The 19,917-nt window shown below is 37.1% G+C and overlaps 1 pseudogene; it reads right to left on the bottom strand.

Moving 5' to 3' along the window:
- LOC122324362 overlaps nucleotides 1-19,917 on the bottom strand; it is a 55,051-nt pseudogene that overhangs the window by 18,604 nt on the left and 16,530 nt on the right.

The raw sequence follows: 19,917 nt of genomic DNA, 5'->3' as shown, positions 1-19,917 counted from the left end.
TTAATGACATCAAATACAACATTTGATGTGTCCTTGTTTGGAACTATTTCTGATGGTGAAATTGAGCAAAACAGTTAATAAACACGTATACTCCTGCTAAATGAGCTAACCTTACCTGGCACACGGGAGAGTTGCTGGCACAGGTCTACACCGAGTGTTGATGCGCGTTGTAGTAAGTACCCCCAAGAATGCATTTGGACCTCATATCCAACAAGAATGTCTGGGTCATACCTAGTGGAGTTGAAGTTGTTGGGTTATATTTAAATCATCATCATCATCATCATCATCATCATCATCATAAAATCTCCATTAAAATTTAGAAAAACATTACTTTTGTGCTCAACAGGACAAAAATATATGTCTAAGTTCAGAATTCGACTGGTCCGAAAATCCAAAATATACATTGTTAACCTACTCTCTAAGAATGTTTGTGATCTCTTCAAAAAGTTCCTTCTCATCACGGACATAGGTCACCAGCAGTCCGTCACACCAGATTTAAAAGCAATGGCGCAGTGCTTCTGGAGGCTTAAGTAAAAATAAGGTAATAATGTTGAAATAAATACAGACTAAACATTATATAAAATATGTAATCATGCAGACTAGGACTTATTGAAAAAGAATGTCCACGGCAATATGAAGCAGAACTTTATAATTATAGTAATGCAGCAAACATGATTTACTATAGTGGCTCTTACTATAATATATCACCTCTTTCTGTATTTATGTAGTTTACACTTAAATCTTGTGTTGTGTTCAGATTCTTGTCACACTTGTGATGTTCCTGAGCAAAAAAGACCCGGCCTCAAATAATTGCTTATAATTCACTTATTGGATTCAATCTTGTTTTGTTTGACTAATCATGAGCCTCATTTGTCAGAGTAGGTACCTAATTTTCTGAGTAAAAAAATATTTTTTTAATGAATAATTTTCACAATATGAAACAAAAAAATTACAACATTTGCACTCTTTATCACACTAGTGTGTTTTAATGTCAGAAAGTTTGTTTTTAAATGGTTTTATTTTGTACAAAATTGCAAGTCACACTTGAGAAACAACTAGTGTTCAGGAGCATGTTGTGCTTGCCTTGGAACTTTGTGTGTATGGATGCATATATACATACACTATCACACACACACGCATGCATAAAACTATTGTGAGTATTACACCTATTTCATCCTACCCTTAACTGTATACAGAATGCCTTTATTAATCGGATATTATAACTCATGCAAGTGAGATATTTGTATGTTGTCTGTATACTTTGAATTTGTATACTTTCGTTTGTTTTCAATGAACGTGTTTACATGCACATTCTTAAGCCGATTATATGTAAGCCGATAACACCAACGTTTGTGGCATTTTCCATAGGGACCCCATGACATCAGTCAATGATGTAACTTCGTAGTGACCGACTGAAAGAGAACGTCTCCAGTTACCTGTGTAACCCTCAGAGATGTTATGTCACAACCTCTTGCCACAACCTTGATCTGCTCTGGGAGTCGGGTAAGATCTCGGCTCCTCAACATAAACCGGAATAATGTTCTTATATACTCGTATGTACAAGGGAGGGGCTTGGCATACAAATACCACTAGCCACTGGCCTTTTCTCTAAAGATCAGAGCAGATTGGGTTCCCGAGCAGGATCCCAATGTGGTCAATGACGTAACTTCTAAGTTCCCTCCTTCAGGGAAAGAGGGTTTACACAAGTAACTAAGATGTTCTTTTCTCTATGGGAGGCTTGTACAGTGGTCCAGACACCTTACCTAAAGGCAACTGGAGGGCAAAGATCTCCATTCATACCCTCTCATACTCTGAAGCTGAAAAATGTTGGACACTTTCACAATCATTGCATAAATGGCTTTCTTTCCCAAACTGCTAAAAATCCCAGCTGAGGTGCCAAGTTCTCAGGAGAAATCCATCCATCTTTAGAAACAAAGTGTCCAATTTTTGTCATTTTTGCCATTCACAATGCCTTCCTGTGGCCAGTGCTGACCTGACCAAAAGAAGTCCACCATGTGTTGCGGAATTCCTCTTACTAAGTCCTCTGAAAGTTCTAGAATCATCATTCAATGCCACAGAGATAATTATTACTGATCAGGACCCTCCTTTTATAGGACAGCTAGAGTAGCAACCATTTGCCCACAAGGTCCTCCCCCACTGCAAACCACCAGGTAGTGAAAGACTAATAAAAATCTCAACCAAACCACAGAGCACCACTTTTTGCCAATTTACCATGGATGAAACATGTGTTTCCATAGCACATAAGCAGAAAGCTTAATATAATGCTTAAAACATCCGAACCAGTTAAGTGTCTTCTCAGTATTTCCTGTCCCTTTCCCCTGTCTAAGGACAGTAATATGCTTCTTGAGACGAAAAAAAGCTTCTGCTGTGAAAGCTCTTCATAATTACTTATTTTCCTAGACCACAATACAGAAGAGATAAACTTGTCAATGTCAGGGAGAAAAAAAATCACCTACTTTGATACTTGCTTTTCCCCTAGGAAAGAATTAATTTGTTCAACAGTATAAAAATCTTTATTATTTCCTGTCCACTGTTAATCATCTCTTCCATCATCAGTACACTGAAATAAAACATCCATCTCATCAACCAAACTCTCCTCTACACCCAGTAGAGTCTGTACAGCATTTCATACTTCACACTTATCTTCTACACCACTCTTTGTCTCACTTTTATCCATAACCTGCTCAACTCTACCAGATAAATTACATTCAGAACTACAACTAGGCTGCTCTACACTTGAAATAGTTTTTAGTCTCACTCACCCCTTACTGATGTCCTTTCCCTTTTTGCTCCAAATCCTGTTGTTTATCGTTATCTTTTATTTGTTGATCGCTTTTATTTGTATCATCATAAAGGAGATAAGCGCTGCTGTGTTGTCTAAGCCCAATGGAGTTCAGAATGTCTAAGAAAGCTAATCCTAATGCATCTTTTTCAACATGGACATTAACAAGTCAACAATTAAGACTTTATCTAGGTCTGTTGCATTGCATTGCATTGCATTACGAGCCAATGGTGACCATTAGAACGAAGATTAAAATTTAAAATGCTTAAAATAATTTTTATCCTCAATGCAAAACAGAATTTTAATGTGGGAATACACAAATGAAAGTCAAGCAACTGACAAAATGTATTGTCACAATTGTTTTTGTGCGTAGACTGACTTGCACAGATGAACTGTTTACCTTAGCAATGTGAACAGAAAAAAAAAAAAAAAAACTAGTCAATTTTGATTTCAGCTGGAAACCTTACATATGTAATTGAGATTAAGAAACTAATATTGCTAATATGGCTATATGATTTTACCCCACTGCTACACAAAACTAGCAATCAATGTGGCTGCAAAAATGGAGCAGCAGAAAACAGCATACAACCATTACAGACACAGAACAACGCAGTTCAAAGTCACTTGTGTGTCTAGACTCAAAGGGAGCCTTTAAAATTCAGCATCACACAAATAAATGCCGTTCTCCAAAAAAATCTAACCACTGCACACACAGGCAGTAATCTTAAACATACAGTGCCCTCCATAATTATTGACACCCCTGGTTAAGATGTTAAAAGCCTTAAAATAAATTCAATTTTTATTGCAGAAGCATATTGTCACAATGAAAATTGTAGAAAAATATAATGTGAATATAAAATGAATTTTAAGGGCAAATAAAATCCCTGACTAACAAATAATTATTTTTCATAAAATAACTTGTTCCACAATTATTGTCACCCCTAACAATTCCTATAAAATAAATGTAATTGAAGTATTTCTGTCATTTCTACAGTAGTTTACAAAGTTGATCAGAATATCTAGGAACATTTAATTAGCAATTTATCGCTTCCTGCTTCCCTGGGGTATAAATATGACGTGACACAGAGGCCATTTCTCTTATCCACTCTTCAACATGGGAAAGACAAAGGAACACACCATTCAAGTAAGGCAGATGTGTGTCGACCTTCACAAGTCAGGTAATGGGTACAAGAAAATAGCCACCCGCCTGAAGCTGCCCATATCTACTGTGAGAGGAATCATTAAGAAGTTTAAAAAAACTGGAACAGTAGTAAACAAGCCTGGGCAAGAACGCAAGTTTATTTTGCCTCCACGCACAGTAAGGAGGATGGTAAGAGAAGTAAAAAATTCTCCAAAGCTCACTGTTAAAAAGCTGCAACAAATGATAGCATCTTGGGGTCACAAAGTCTCCAAAACAACCATCAGACGCTATATACATGCCAACAAGCTCTTTGGGAGGCATGCAAGGAAAAAAACCTTTTCTCAGTCACAATCATAAACGCAAACGTTTGGAGTTTGCTAAGCGGTACTGGGGCTTCAACTGGGACCATGCTCTTTGGTCAGATGAGACCAAGATAGAGCTTTTTGGCAACAAACACTCTAAGTGGGTATGGCGGAACACAAAAGATGAGTATGCAGAAAAGCACCTCATTCCCACTGTGAAATATGGAGGAGGATCGGTGATGCTGTGGGGCTGTTTCTCTTCCAGAGGCCCTGGGAACCTTGTTAGGGTGCATGGCATCATGAATGCTTTGAAATACCAGGACATTTTAAAGCAAAATCTGGTGGCCTTTGCCCAAAAGCTGAAGATGGGTCGTCACTGGGTCTTTCAGCAAGATAATGACCCAAAACATGTGGCCAAATCTACACAGAAATGGTTCACCACACAGAATCAAGCTCCTCCCATGGCCATCTCAGTCCCCTGACCTCAACCCCATTGAAAACCTGTGGAGTGAGCTGAAGAGGAGAGTGCAGAGGAGAGGAGTCAGGTCACTGGATGATTTAGAGACATTGTGCAAAGAGGAATGGTCGAAGATCTCTCTTTCTGTGTTCTCTAATCTTGTGAAACATTATAGGAGAAGATTAGGTGCTGTTTTGTTGGCAAAAGGGGGTTGTACAAAGTATTAAACATCAGGGGTGCTAATAATTGTGGCACCCATGATTTCATGTAAAAGAATTATTTCTTAATGTGGGATTTTATTTCCACTGAGTAAATGCACTTGAATTAAAGGTTGGAATTTCCTCTTTTTTCCATTGTGGTCCTATGTTATTTAGAACAAAACTAAATTTTTTAGAAGCTAAAGAACACATTTTTAACCAGGGGTGCCAATAATTATGGAGGGCACTGTATATAGCTGCAAATTGTTATAAAGATTTCTTGTGTGTCAAAAGATTCCTCATTGTTCCTCATTAATTGGCTAAATGGCTGCTGAACAGATGTCATGAGTCACCTGTCAAATAAAAGGGATATTTAAAAATTCACAATGTTTTGGTGAACTACATATTTAACATTAACCAGCAAGGACAGAGTTTTCCAAAATCATCGTTAGCAAACTATGGTAGCAAGTTTCATCATTACCAACATAGTTCAATGTTGGTAATGATAAACCATAGTTCAAATGAACATCCACAAAGAGGTTAAAAGTACAGTTACTTGTTATTGTCAATCAATCAATCAATCACTTTTATTTATATAGCGCCGTTAACAATACAGATTATATCAAAGCACTGAACAGTATAAAATAGGAGAATACAACGATAGGGATGTTATAATGATGAGATTGAACAATTTGTTATTGAATGCAGAGACAAATAGACGATAATCGCTAGAAAGTAAGTGCCCCAACTAAGCAAGCCAGGCGATAGTGGCAAAGAACCAAAACCCCATCCATACAGAATGGAGGAAAAAACCTTGGGGGAACCACCAGGCTCAGTTGGGCCAATTAAAACTTAAAGACTTAAATACACCATGCTCTTAGATAGAATAAGCAAGCTAGCATACAGTACAAAATATAGCTTCCATTTTATATAAAAAGAGGTACCTACTCTCAGATAAATGAAGCTTACGATTAATGAGATGTACACAGAAAACAAGTTGCCGAAAAGATTGAATACAATCTTTGGTGATAATATAGAATAATGAGTGGTTTATAAGCAATTATTTGAGGCCAGGTTTTTTGCCCCCAAATAGCACAAGTGTAACAAGGTGAAAAATCTCCCATAAAAAATTATGAAAATGATCCAAAACAAATTTCAGAAGTAGATATACCCTTTGTGAGCAAAGTCACTAAATTTCATTCAAATTAAAATTGTATTTAAATACATACAAATTTGAATCTCTATATTTTAGAGCAGCACTGTTTTTAAAAAGTGCACACTTGTGTAATTTCCCTGGAGGAAACCCCAGTAGTATGCTGCATATGGAACCAGTGATGACTCAAACATCAAATAAAGCTAAATGACAGTCAGCAAAAAAAATTGTCATCACGGTCAACACAGCAGCATCTCAAAGAGCTCAAATTAATAATGCTAAGAAATTTATCTACCACGTAAGTATCATGTCATTAACAATGGCCCTTTATTGTTAAACCAATGTGGTTCAAACATTACAGATGAAACAGTGTTTGGGAAACAGTCATGACTAGCCACTTAATTTCTACTACAATGCATCATACTAAGGTGGTTAATCAGTGCATTATGTCATACAGAGAAAACCCCCACAATCAACATTAAATTGATGTATAGTTTTACAAATTTACTATTGGTATATACATAAATAATAATCAAACAACACCAATCTCACCTTGAGCTGAAAAACGGCAATCTTTATCAATGACAATGGCACCTGTCATCTGTGTAGTGTCACACTTTGGGAGAGGGATATCAGAACTGAGGCAGTAGAACAAAGCACAAATAGGGTCAAATTCAGGGTCAGGCTCAAGGTCACGGCGAGTCCTTGCATGAAGCTCCATGCTTATTAATGTGAGGTGCTGTACCTGTAGAAAAGAGATAAAAATGTGAGATGAGAACAGTTGAAATCCTATAAAAATAAACGTGTTTCTAACCACGTGACATGACATTAAGAGGGCAAACCTTTCCCCCTTTGTTAAAACTGAATTTACCCATTTATGTTGGATCAATCACTCCGTTTAACGGTTCTTAGCATACTCAAAAGAAGATTGTACCTCATGCAATGCTTTGGCCTCCTGCAAGTTCTGCATACTGACTTTAAAGCCGTAGGAATTACAGATTGATGGTCCCTCAATCTGGGAGTTTTCTCTCTTTGGAATATTCATAGTGGTAAGCTGATTCTGTATTGGATATAATGCTTGTGTTATAAAAACCTTATACGATACTTTAGGATTATAATATAGAAACTTCAGCAAATTCATAAATCCATTAACCTTTATCTAAATAAATTACAGACCTTCATTTGTGTGGTAAGCAAAACTCTCCGTAAAGCATCTTTGCTTTTATGACCCTTTTGTTGTGGTCGCTGTGATCTGGGCTCTATGTCTGTACAAAAACAGATCCATAAAAGTTTTGCGATGAGTAGCTTAATGTAAAAAGCTTAGTAGTCATATTTTTTGAAAATTAATAAAAGTTAAGTAAGCATGATCACATAAGACAAGCAAGCATGACTAATTCAATTATCCTGAACCTATCAGCAAAAGAAAATGGAATTATTTCACAACTATAATTGAAATAGTATAATAGTAATATTTGACAGTAGCTTTTATCAAAATTAAACAGTGTGACTGTAAGAATACCTATGGAAATAAAATGCATGTGTTTGTGTCCTTTGTTGAGTAGCAAACTATGCCATTCATTCACACAGAAAAAAGCAGAACACGCATTTTAGCGACATGCACTGACTAGCTGTGGTCAAAATTATTTTTGCTTTTATATACTGATTAAGCCCAACTGAGCAGAAATGTCCAGCTTATCATCGTCCTTGACAAATTTTATAATTATATGATCTCCACATGATATTGTTTATTGCCAAGCCCTGTCAACCTCACTGACACAAAAGAATTTACCTCTCTAGGTGGGTTCCAGTCAAAAAAATGTCTGGGAAGACATTAAGATAGCCTTAAAAAGATTTAAGCTTTAAAAAAAAAAAAAAAAAAAAAAAAAAAAAAAAACATTAAAACTATACCTTCATTTCTTACTGGACTGTAGCTAGACTCATCATCATCAGTGTAGCTTCTTCGTTGGACAGGTGTGCTATGAAGTAGGTAAGAGCATTTGACATCAGAATATAGGTGTTTTACTGGAAAAACTGATGGACTCAAGAGGTCTTGCTGTACATCTTCAAGTGATGTGTCATTGAGATTTTGAGACTGGTCCAAGCCGGGGGATTGTAATACATCAGTCAAATCCTCCCTGTCCTCATCTTGTTTAATCTCAGCAGGCCTTTGTTGCAATGTAGAAAGATCAGGAGAACTTGGAGAAGTGATTTGACAACTTTTGTTTGTCTCTATATCGAAGATACATTTCACACTCTTAGGTCTACTGTTAGATGAAGCTGCTTTAACTGGTGAAATATGGAGTGGTAAACTTAAACCACTCCTATCGATTCCTAACCTAAATCCTAAATCTGAAGTCTTTTCAACATTTTTCTCCCAACTCTGAAGCCTTTTATCATGATTCCCTGAGGAAGGTAAATTAGAGTCCTCATTCTGATGTGAGGTCCCATCATATGTAGCAAGTTCCACAGTTGTCTGGCCACACAAATTTTTCCTTTCACTCTGAAGGCACTCATACTGTTTTTTGGCTTGCAACCAGAACTGCACCTGTTCTCGACTCGGCGCACACTTGCAGGGAAGCATAATCACTTTCTGATCACTGCCAGAAAATGGGTTTTGTTCCTTGGTCAGTACAGAGGATTTACACCCATTGTTTGGTGCAGAGGCTTGATTTGTCATTGCAGAAAATGCCATTTTCCAAAATTGTAAGCCACTTTGAGATAAGTCTCCTTGAAATTCATCCAGTTCTTTCACCAGCCTGGTTTCCAAAATCAACTTCCGACCACCAATATACCTGGTGACAGAAACAAAACAAAAAACAAACAGTAGCTTAAAGGATTATACAAAAACAAAATTCAAGTGGGTAATCCATTATAAAATGTTACCTTGGCTTCAAGGGTGCATCTGATGGGTCACTACAGAATGGTTCCTGGTAAATAGCTTCTGAGAGGTCCAGTTCCATCAGAGTAGCTAAGATTTCCTCCCGAGTAGGTGGAGACATGAGAGGTTTGAGAATGTGAGTACCCCCAGTCTTTGAACTCTGACCTCCATTTTTCAGCTGGGACAGTGAGCTGAAGGACTGTGGAGAACTGCTTGGTGTTGCTGAACTCCCATCTAGGGGATCACTATTTGGAGAAACACCATTATAACCAAACGCGAAGCAGAAGTAAGGGGGGAAAAGGGCTCTGGGTCAAGCAACACATCTTTCTTTTCACAGTGAAAGTCCTGAAAGTGGCTGAGGCCATGGATTTTACCTAAAGAGCCTTCCCAATCTTTGCTAAATATCTTTTCTGAATCAAGAGACATCTTATTGGGATAAACTTTGCCACTTTCACAAAATGACTTATCAAACAGTTCTGGGCTAAGGGCCCCAGACTTGTGCCTGTCCTGTTCATGCTTGCTGCTCGCATCAACATCAAACACCTTGTGTGTCCTGTCGCCTAACCCGACAAAGGCATTGATTGCCTCCTGACTGACATCACTGAGAAACTTCTGAGGCAAGTTCCTATCAGTTAACACAAACTGGTTACCAGAATAAAGACTGGAGAACTCTGTTTGCCCAATGGCATTGATATCAAAACTGTAATTGTCTGGGAGCTCTGGAGATAAGCTATCTTCAATAGAGCAACTGTCAAAGCCAGGGTCAGAAAAAAACACAGGACTGCCATCTGATGAAAGACAGTCAATTCTCAAATCATCCTGTGTCATTTGATTACTTCTGATTTTGAACTGTAACTCTTTTGGCACTTTAGTTCTTGGTTTTCTTGATACTGATGAATAAGTCAATTTAGATTTGGCTGTTTTTAAAATATCTGTTGGTTGATTGGTAGAAGACATATCCTCAGTCACATGATCGCTTTCACATGGTTCCTGTCCTGCTTCATGTTGCCTCTTCTGGAGAAGTTCCTTCAAGACAACCAGTCCAGAAGGCAACTCGGGAGAAACACACATTTCATCAATTTTAGGGTCCGACAACGTAAGAACTGTGTGAAATCCAGATCTAATTGCACTCTTAGCAGAGGGCATAAGGGAGGGTCTACAATCATCAGACTCCAAAAACGTAATGGTATCTTTTTTTGCCGGTTTCTTTTTCCTGGCTGACTGCAAATGCTGTATAGTTCTAGAATTCTCTTCATGGCCAGAAACCTCTGATTTGAATTTACATAGATTTTTTGTGATAGTCCCATCTTGACTCATATTTTGTGATTCCGAATTAGAACTGCTGTATGTGATGACAGAACATGGATATCCTACCATCCTGGTGGATGGGGAAAGAATGTGATTTAGAGATTTTTCAATACAGGGATTGAGGACAATCTGAGAGTCTTTTTTAGAGTCACTTGAGGCAATGGTATTAAAGACAAAAACAACATCTTGATTTGATTTTTTTCCAGTACTGGTGACCTCTGTTTGAGAGCGTGAACAACTTATAGTAAAGTCCTCTTGACTGTTTTTTAGAGAAATGGGATGTTGATAAGGAGTTAAGTCATCAGATGAGGAAGTAATAAGTGCATTGTTAACTGAATATGGAGTCTGTAGGAGTCTGGAGTCACTTTCCTCATCTTGGACCTGCTTTTTTCTTGAGACTTGCTTGTCATTAAGCATCCTGTATTTCTGAGAGGTAGATGTGTCATCTTCCAGAGTAATTCCTTCAGTACTTTCACAATGTTTCTTAGGTCTCCTTGAAGCCGCTCGATTACCTTTCCTCTGTGAAACCACAGATGTCACTGAATCTTTGTTCACTGACTTTGTTGTAGTATTAGTTTGTCTTTTTGGGCTGGTAGCAGAAGTCTTTTTAGACCTGGTTGTTCTTCTATTCAAAAGACCTCTTTGGTATGGTTTTGGAGCTAGTACTTCATAGGATGAACCTAGACATGGATCATTATATGGGTTTATTAGATTTGAATTTGATCCCAGTATGGGCTCAGTAGGAGACCAACATCTAGGTGGGGTTGAATCAGTAGGACTGGAGGCTCTTTCTGACAAATAACCCAACTCCACCATCACATCAGAATACTCTGTACAACAGTCATCAGTGAACTCATTATAACAAGGCCATGGAGGGGGTAATTTTGGTAATGTTATCAGTGCTTTTGACTGCTTCGCCCTCCTAGCCTGACCAGCTTGTGGACACCTAGATTTTGGAGAGGTGCCAGCCCTCTTTGACACTTGGTTCACCTTAGCCTTTCGTTTGGGACACTTCTTTACTTTTGGTTCAAGTAATGGGTACTTCACTGCTGTAGACTCTGGCACTTTGGGCCAGAATTCTTTGAGAGGAGCAAGCTTTTTGTATTGCGCAAGCTTTTCTGGTGTTAAAACTGTGCAAGTTTCATCAGCGTTAATTTTAGAAATCTTCACTAACATGTTCTTCTGACCTTTGAATCTGTTAATGATTATATATTTAATGATGATTGGTGGCTCTTTTTTAGTCAGTTTCCTCTTTTTTTGGCTAAAGACATGACCTTTTCCCTTAAGGCTTACATGCTGCACCAAAGCTTGTTTGACAGAACCAGCACTTGGCTGATCTCCATTTTCACTGTCATAACTCATTTTCCTTTTTGCCCGCAAGGTATATTTACTACCTGGTAAACTAGACACCTTGGTACAAAAGATTTTGGTAGGAATATCTGCAAGTTCATCCTCTACAGAGTTCTTAATGAAACCTTCAGTGGTTGGTGGATCTGATATTTCCATGTCAACCTCCTTATCATTTTTTTTCTGGTCAAGAGAGCCTAAAGGATTGGAAAGAAATGTGTTTGCTTCCTCTTTCATAGGAGATGTTGTCCTCACAGGGCTTACCCTTTTTGGACCCAACATTGTTTTTTTTTTTATCAACTTTAACCTTGACCTTCGCTGTTCAGGAGGGTCTACGATAGAGCAACCATCTCCAGTCTTGCTCGTAGTCTGTTTCTTGATAGGTCTGGACAAGCAATTTGACAGAATAACGCTGGGAAAAAATTTGTAATGTGCCTCCTGTTGTGCCACAATGGTCCTCTCAGTTTTATTCTCTTGGTAATCCTCATATCTTATTTTTAATTTGTTGACATCTTCCTCTTTTTTATCCAGTCCTGTCTCACATTCTTGATGGCCCAAAGCTTGGCTGTTTGCCACAGGGCTTTGTGTCTGGTCAAAGCTTATCACAGGTCTTCTGAACTCATTCGTACTAAGCTGCATTTCAGTCTTGGTGGGGCAGTTCATCAGCTCAGAGTAACATACAAAGAAACTCTTGTTATTCTCAGAGATGGATAAATGCTTGTTTTCCACATTTTTAATACTGGTGCAATTTTTTATGCTCTGGAGCAAGCTTAGAGTTTCCAAAAATTGAATCATCAGGATCTGGCTGATTAAGGCAAGTGGCTTGGTTGTCATCAGTGTACAAAGAGTGCACACCATTTTTTTTCAGCACCAAGTTTAGGTATATTTGCAGCCTTAAAAGGAATTGGGTGTTTAACTGGTGGAATATATGGTTCCTCTTTGTTAACCCTTAATCCAGTTGAATATTCATTCACCTCTTCACTTTTTAAATGTATTTCTGTTAAATCCTCTTGACTGAGTTTCTGCTCAGCACATTTGTATTCAATAATAATTTTAGCAGAAGATGGTGGCTCCATACTGAACAGCTTCATTTCCAAAAACATTTCTGCTTCCAAGGATCTTGTCTGTTGCTTTTTAGAGATGAGCGTGTCCGAGATTCCTTGTCTGTTAGTGATGAATCTACAGGATACATGACAACAAATATGTATACACCACTGCACCAAAAGACATACTTGTCATTGGAAGTCATTAAATTAATTCAAATTCTACTTACCACTATTCTCATCTGCAGCTCCATCCAACTGTGGAATGGACAGATCAATAAGAACAGCACTGTTTCCCTTCAATATATCTCTTCATCTGATGAAGCCTGCTGCTCTTCACTGGAGCTTTCATTTGATTCTTTCATACATAATCTGTGCAGGAAAGCAACAAATTATTATTAAACAACATGCAATAATTTAATAGTTTAAGGCTATTTTCTAAATACAGGTAAGTATATTGAACCAAACTGTTTAAAGACATAATTTCCTGACAAGTAAAAATGTTAAATAGTCCAGTGAATCAGTGACTTAATGATGGCAGCAGTGGAACCACTCTTGAGAGAACTGCCAGGTGATTTATTTCTATGCATAAAAGAGGACAATAGTAAAAAGGAATACCAAATTATTGTTCAAAGTGTGAAAACATAGCATTAGAGACCAGAGCATTTAAGAACCTTGTCCTCCAGTTTTTAAACAGCTCATTAGAAATTTCTAATGGTCTTGTACACTCAGTGCCAAGAAGGGTGAGAGCATTGTGCTTAAAATACTTAAATACTTTCAATCATTTTTATTTATATAGTGCTTTTAACAACACAGGTTGCATCAAACCACTGAACAGTATAGTAGAATACAATGATACTTAAGGACATACTAAGTACTGGAATATTATAATTTTGTTGAATTGGAACTAGGTGTATCCTTTTCAGCTATTCTTAATTTTAAACAAAATTGGTTCATTTAATTATCTTACAGAAAGTATTGGCATATATTTTGTTGTTTTTATGAAGGATATGTGTAATACATTTAAATTTTGCCTATCTTTTTTCATGAATTATATTAGTGATTATTGACAAAATATTCCCGGAAGAGCTGAAGGAAGTGTCTGGGAAGACCCTGCAACCTGGCCCTGGATCAGCAGTAGAAGATGGATGGATGGATGGCTAATAAAATATTTTATAATTATTCAGAGGGTGTACACACATGCAGTGTACGCTTTTTTAACATTAACTCTGGGAACAAATAAAGTTATAGGCTTCAAAACATCAATATTACTATTTACTGTATATAAATATGTAGTACTTATATGGGTACAAAAGGCACATCCTTACAGGTATATGGTAAACTTGTATATGGCAACTAATAAGACATTACTGTACATACTGATATGTACATACAGAAAAAGGTGGTGCCCATTTGTACCCACTTGTCTGTAAGTACTACATATTTACCACGTATAAACACTAGTTAGTGCAATAAAGTATATAATTAGTTATGTTACCATCTAGGGGCACTACCTATAAGTGACCATTCTCACCCACACTTGCCTGTATGTACAAACTAATTACCATGCATGCAAGACTTATGTAGAGTTTTTTTTTACATAAACTTCAGGTAAGGACCTTGTGTTACCACTCATTCATCTGTGGGTACATAGTATTTAGCATGTATGTACCAGGGAAGTACATGCACTGTAAAATAAAGCGCTACCAAAAACCTGAAAGTGAATGCGCCAGCATACAGATGGTTAAAGATGCTGCATTCAATTTTATCTTTCGACTATAAATGCAGATTTAAAATTGAATATTGATTATTGAATCTACTATTAAAATTATTTACAGTATATAACGCAGGTTCTTAAGTAACATAAGTAACTGTAATTAAATTATCTTACAAATTGCAGTAATTTATGCTTTTTAGTGGATAAGTAAGCTTTACACTGGTCACAACAAAGCAGGTAAGGGGGAGGGGTTACAGCATATTTTATGGTACACATTTATTATATTTTTATTATTGTGTTTATTAAATGTCAATGTTAATTGATAAAACTCCACTCTTGGAGTTGGAGGGTGGGTGGGGTGCAATTGGGTGGCCAGTGTCATTTTAGGAGGCACCGCTATAATAATTTAAGCTTTCTGCTCAAATGAACCTGATTGACCATAAAATGAGAACTGCATAATGTAGTTAAAACAGCTATGTAATTAATACAAATAAGAATCAACAACATACAATATACAATTCTAAAAATACTAACTGAAAGTCTGGTGACCTTTGCCCAGCAGAGGGTCCTGGCATGTCACAGTCCCATCTTTGGGACATGATTATACTGAGTTCTGACTCTTCTTTCTCCAGCTCAGGCCCAGCTTCCTCATCATCACTGTTACACATGCAGCTAGCAATGCCTGACAGCTGCTGGGACACTGTTCTGGATCTGTCGACTCTAAATCCATCATCAGCCAATGCTTCAAACAGATCAATCATAGCCTGGTCTTGACTGCTGTCTGATAAAACATTGTGGAAAATGTAAATGTAAACTTGAAAATACAAACAGAACATGTACAAGAACAGAGAAACTGTACACATATGCAAAAACAATGTTGCCAAAAAAAGACATACATAGATATAAAAGCTTGTTTTAAGAGAATATATTCTGAAATCCAGTTTTTCCTATTTCCATTTTAAACCATTAACTAGTGAATGTTATATAAAAACACAAAAATGCAAACAAAGCTGAATATAGATATATAGAAATATTTTCTAGACTAATATATTTTATTGTCTGGATTTCAGGATTTTTTTTTAAGAGCAATTGCAGTATGAAAATCTAGGGGAAATTTTAGCTAGATATATTAGCTGTAAAAATATTAGTACCAAGTACTGCTGATTGGTTGGGTCCATGAGAATGGAGGAAGGTCTGGCTGTTTTCCAACAAACTCAAAATGGCCTCTTCATCAACAACTGCCACTTCAGCATCTTTCCCACCATGTCTTTTTGCGTCTAAGGTGAAAAAAGTATTTTTTTTAAATAATACATTCAATTTGAATGCCTATGGTGTGAAATGTAATGATAATCAAAAACAAACAGATGTTTTGTTCATTGTTTCCATGGTAATCAACGCATGAGCTGTAAAGGCACTGCTCTGGAAAGACATATCAGGGTGCAGCAGTTCACTTACATTTAAAGATACAGACGAAAAAAAAGGTTTGCTTCCAGCAAAAATGGACATTGACATCATGGTATAATGGCCCACTGAAGTAATTTTCTGAGGCTAGTGTTACAATATTTCCTGCTCTGGTATTTAGAACAGGACTGGCATATCACTGCTGGTGAATCTTCTGACTCCTGTTATCTTCTGATTATGTAGTCCTTACTAACTAGGAGAGCACAATTAAGAGAATTTTAACAACACAACCAGACAAAACTCAAAATTATTACTTCCTTCCTTTTATTTCATTCTAACTAAGAGTTATGTCCTGACACTGATCAAAATAACTACAGTGTGATTTAGTAGCAGAATAACATCTTGCATATATCAAAACCCATAAAAGTGCATATAAGAAAATGAAAGCATTTTTTGACCTTTGTAGGACCTCGATGAATAAACACAATAAGCTACAAAAATAACCACTTTTCAGAGGAATCTGTCATGTCTCCTCCTAGAACTGTTCCCAAGCCATAAAACCAATTGAGCACCCATCATGGCGCCTTGCTGTCTGGAGAGCGCCTCTATGACTGTGATGACGATCCAATGAAAATGAGAACCCAACAGCCACGTTGGCAGGTATTCATGGTATGAATGCTTGTTTGTTATTTTGTTGTTATATGGGATGTAGGAAATGTTCTATAAAGTATACGACATTGCAGAGATGCTATCTTCAGATGGGACAGAAACGTAGAGTAATTTATGCTTGGAAAAGAAGCCAAACTGGGTGTGAACACACCCTGTAGCCCCTCATTGATTGAATAAGCACCCCTCAGGGCAAGTCAAATCAGCTGCTTAAAGCTTTGAAGCAAGGAGCTTTAGAAGAGGAAGATGAAGAGCAAAAAAAGAAGGAAGAGAAGGAGAAGTCTTCTCTCCTTAGGAGAGTTTTTCTCCATCAGAGCAGCGCGTTTGTTGTGAAGTTGGGCTATAACAACTTCACAAATTCGCTGCACAGAACGACTGCCAAAGAAGCTGCCAAAGACCCAGCACAAGCTGTCACAACACGAATCACTGAACTGCTTCAGCGAGAATTGCATTGACCTTCTGCAGCTTCAACTATGGAAACCTCTTCAAATCCCATTCAAATTCCAAAGACGTCATTCACGTCAAGCACTGTGACCAATCAGAGAAGCCAGCTGTTTCACTAACGCAGACAAAATTTCCTCTCTTAACTGAATGGTGCAAGGTGAAAAGCTAACGATAAGCTAGATCCTCTGCTTTGATGAATTCTCATGGGATGCGATCTTAGAAATAGCAAATAGACTTTGGACATCATTAATCAATTCCTTCCAAAACTGTTTTGTGTGTGTTCATTTTTAGCTTAGTCATGTTAGTAGAAGTATAGTGCAATAAACCTTCTGTTTCCTTATTAGGAGTCGTTGTCATGTGTGTTGTGTATTTCAAAGTCAAACTCTACACAGGTCTGCGCTACCCAGCTGAGAATTAAGAATTAAGTCAGATAAACAAAGTCAATACCAATTGTGCTAAATGCTGAAGGGATTAGCCAATAAAGTGCATTCTATACATTTAATGAAACCAACTTGAATGATCAATATTCAATTCCCCAAATATTAATTAAAGAGCTAATTCATATTAATAATCTGATTAAAATTTTACACCTTAAATGCATGTCAACCTGTTGTTGGGATTCACATGACCAAAATATGAACCTTTCATAACCTCACCTTTAAATGCATCTCGATGCACATCCACTTGGCTGGCAGGTATGCAAGGCAAGTCATCTGGGCTTAACACAGCAGCATAAAGTGAGAGCTCAGGGAAAGAGTCAACTTCAGACCCAGTTTGAGTCCTACAAAACAAGACATTAACAAAACATCAAGCTCTCTGCTTGCCCACTTTCAAGCAATACAATGCAGCAAAGCACCTATTTCTAGCATTTTTGTTTTTGCTCTCTGTTCTTTAGATTCATATTGGGTGAAGCTCAAGATTGGTCATTTGTTTGTGTTTGGACAGAAGTGCATATAATTGCATATGTTATTGTATTTCACTTTACTCTACCTACTATAAATGATTAAACTCTGTTCTTTACTGCAAACTTTAGGACTAAAGGTGGCTACTATTTTCTTTTTTTTTAATACTAAGTTTCTTTGTTTTATGGTTACTAGGGAAATAAAAAATAGCCTAAAATTTATTTGTGATGCACTGTTTTTCCTTTTATAGTTAGAGAGAGGTTTTGGTTATGTTGGCCTTGATTTCTCCTGAAGTTTAACTTAGCTTTCTTTGTAAAGAAAATACTTTCTTTTGCTTTTGTAAATGTTTGGTCTGGAATTTACTACTTCAAGGAGCAGGGAGCTGATGACTGCCTGTCCTTACTACCACAAATGTTATTCTTCCCTGCCCATAGACTCTAAGGAGCATAATAGTTGATTCCAGTTTCTGATTATACCACCTCTAGTGTGGGAACATGTTGTAGGTTGGAGGTGCTGTACAAAGATACATAAAAGCAAGCATAGGCAGTGCTGTGTGCATGATTTGGCATGGCTAAATGTGCGCAACGAGTGCATCAATTTCATAACTTTGATAACTTAAATTTTTTAAACTGTTAATTTCATAAGCCTGGGGACTTTTTTTTTTTTTACAGGCGCTGCATGATATCACTGTGCCTGCCATCTCACAGAAGCAAACTTCCTTGATTATTACGCAGGAATGGGTACTGTGGAATGGGTACTGTGCTTATGCCTCTACTCGTCCCGCTGTTTAACTGCACCCTTGCAGTTTGCTGTGGAATTCAACATTTGACAACAAATATTGTCTGTCCTTATTCCAGGACTGACAATAACAATATTTAATTAATGCTTAAAGATGACATCATGAAAATCTACATTTTCTATTTTTAAATGCTAAAATCAGGTATCGGTGCAACTACCAACCAAGAAAAAGTTAAAAAGATTAACTCAGTAACTGTTTTAGTAAGCCTTTTTCTGCAATAAACGAGCGCATCTGATCTTGCTCCCTGGTGACGTCCAAAGGGATCTCATCATATTACCACCCCTTAATCTGGAAATCCCAAGGGTATTGCAATTTTGATTTCTACAAGCAACAACGTGTACCAGTTCAAATGTCATGGTAAAATTTCAGCAAAACATGCCAAGAGCCTCAGAGGAGACAAGAAAGCAATAGATTTTTGGAGTTATTTACTGTAAATTATTTTGCTGCTGCCACACAGATCCGATATAAACATGAAATTTATTAACCGGCTGTTTACCTTAACAGACATAATTAACCTGACTGTTTTTGTACCTTGTGTGTGAAGTACTTAGTTCGGTACTCACATGCCTTTAACAGCCATTTTCTGTCCGTGACTTTAAAAGGTGTACACTCAGAAAACCAAAACCTATCAGATGTTTTAACTAATATGGTTTAAAATGCATGATTTCTGCAATTAACATGGCAATCAGAATTACAACAGATGTTTTTAGCAGGTACAAGCTGTAATGACGCAGATCTATTCTGGAAAAGGTAGAGAGGAGTAGCAGCTCATTTGCATTTAAAAACACAGGCACGAAATTCAGCCTTTTCCTCTTACATTTAAAATACTCATTTTCAAAATAATATAATTAATGATTTGTGGGGCATTTTGAGCTGAAACTTCACAGATACATTCTGGGGACACCAGGAACTTTGGGGCATATATATCTCCTTTAATGCAGCAACTGTAGAAATATCAATCAATCAATCAATCAATCATTTTTATTTATATAGCGCTTTTAACAACACAGGTTGCATCAAAGCACTGTACAGTATAATGTAGAAGAGTACAAGGGATGTATAATGACGAGAGTGACCAATTTCTTATTAAATGCAGAGACGGTCTCTGTAGTCAATTCGACGTTAAATCACTAGAAGTTAAGTGTCCCCAACCAATAGAAACTTTCTTTTTGATAGAACCACAACTGATGTACTACATGTTGTATTATTGTTGACATTGTATTGCTTATGCAAAACATATAATTTAAGCAGCTTTGGAAATTTCTATAAAGTGAACTAACTTAATTTAAAACCTTACCTTTACTGATTCTATTCTCCTCTTTTTGCAAGCAGAATTAAGCTATTTTCTGATTCATTAGT

The sequence above is a fragment of the Puntigrus tetrazona genome, chromosome 20 (genome assembly GCF_018831695.1).
Source record: "Puntigrus tetrazona isolate hp1 chromosome 20, ASM1883169v1, whole genome shotgun sequence".
Classification (NCBI taxonomy): Eukaryota; Metazoa; Chordata; class Actinopteri; order Cypriniformes; family Cyprinidae; genus Puntigrus; species Puntigrus tetrazona.
This window is presented reverse-complemented; position numbering and strand designations above follow the sequence as displayed.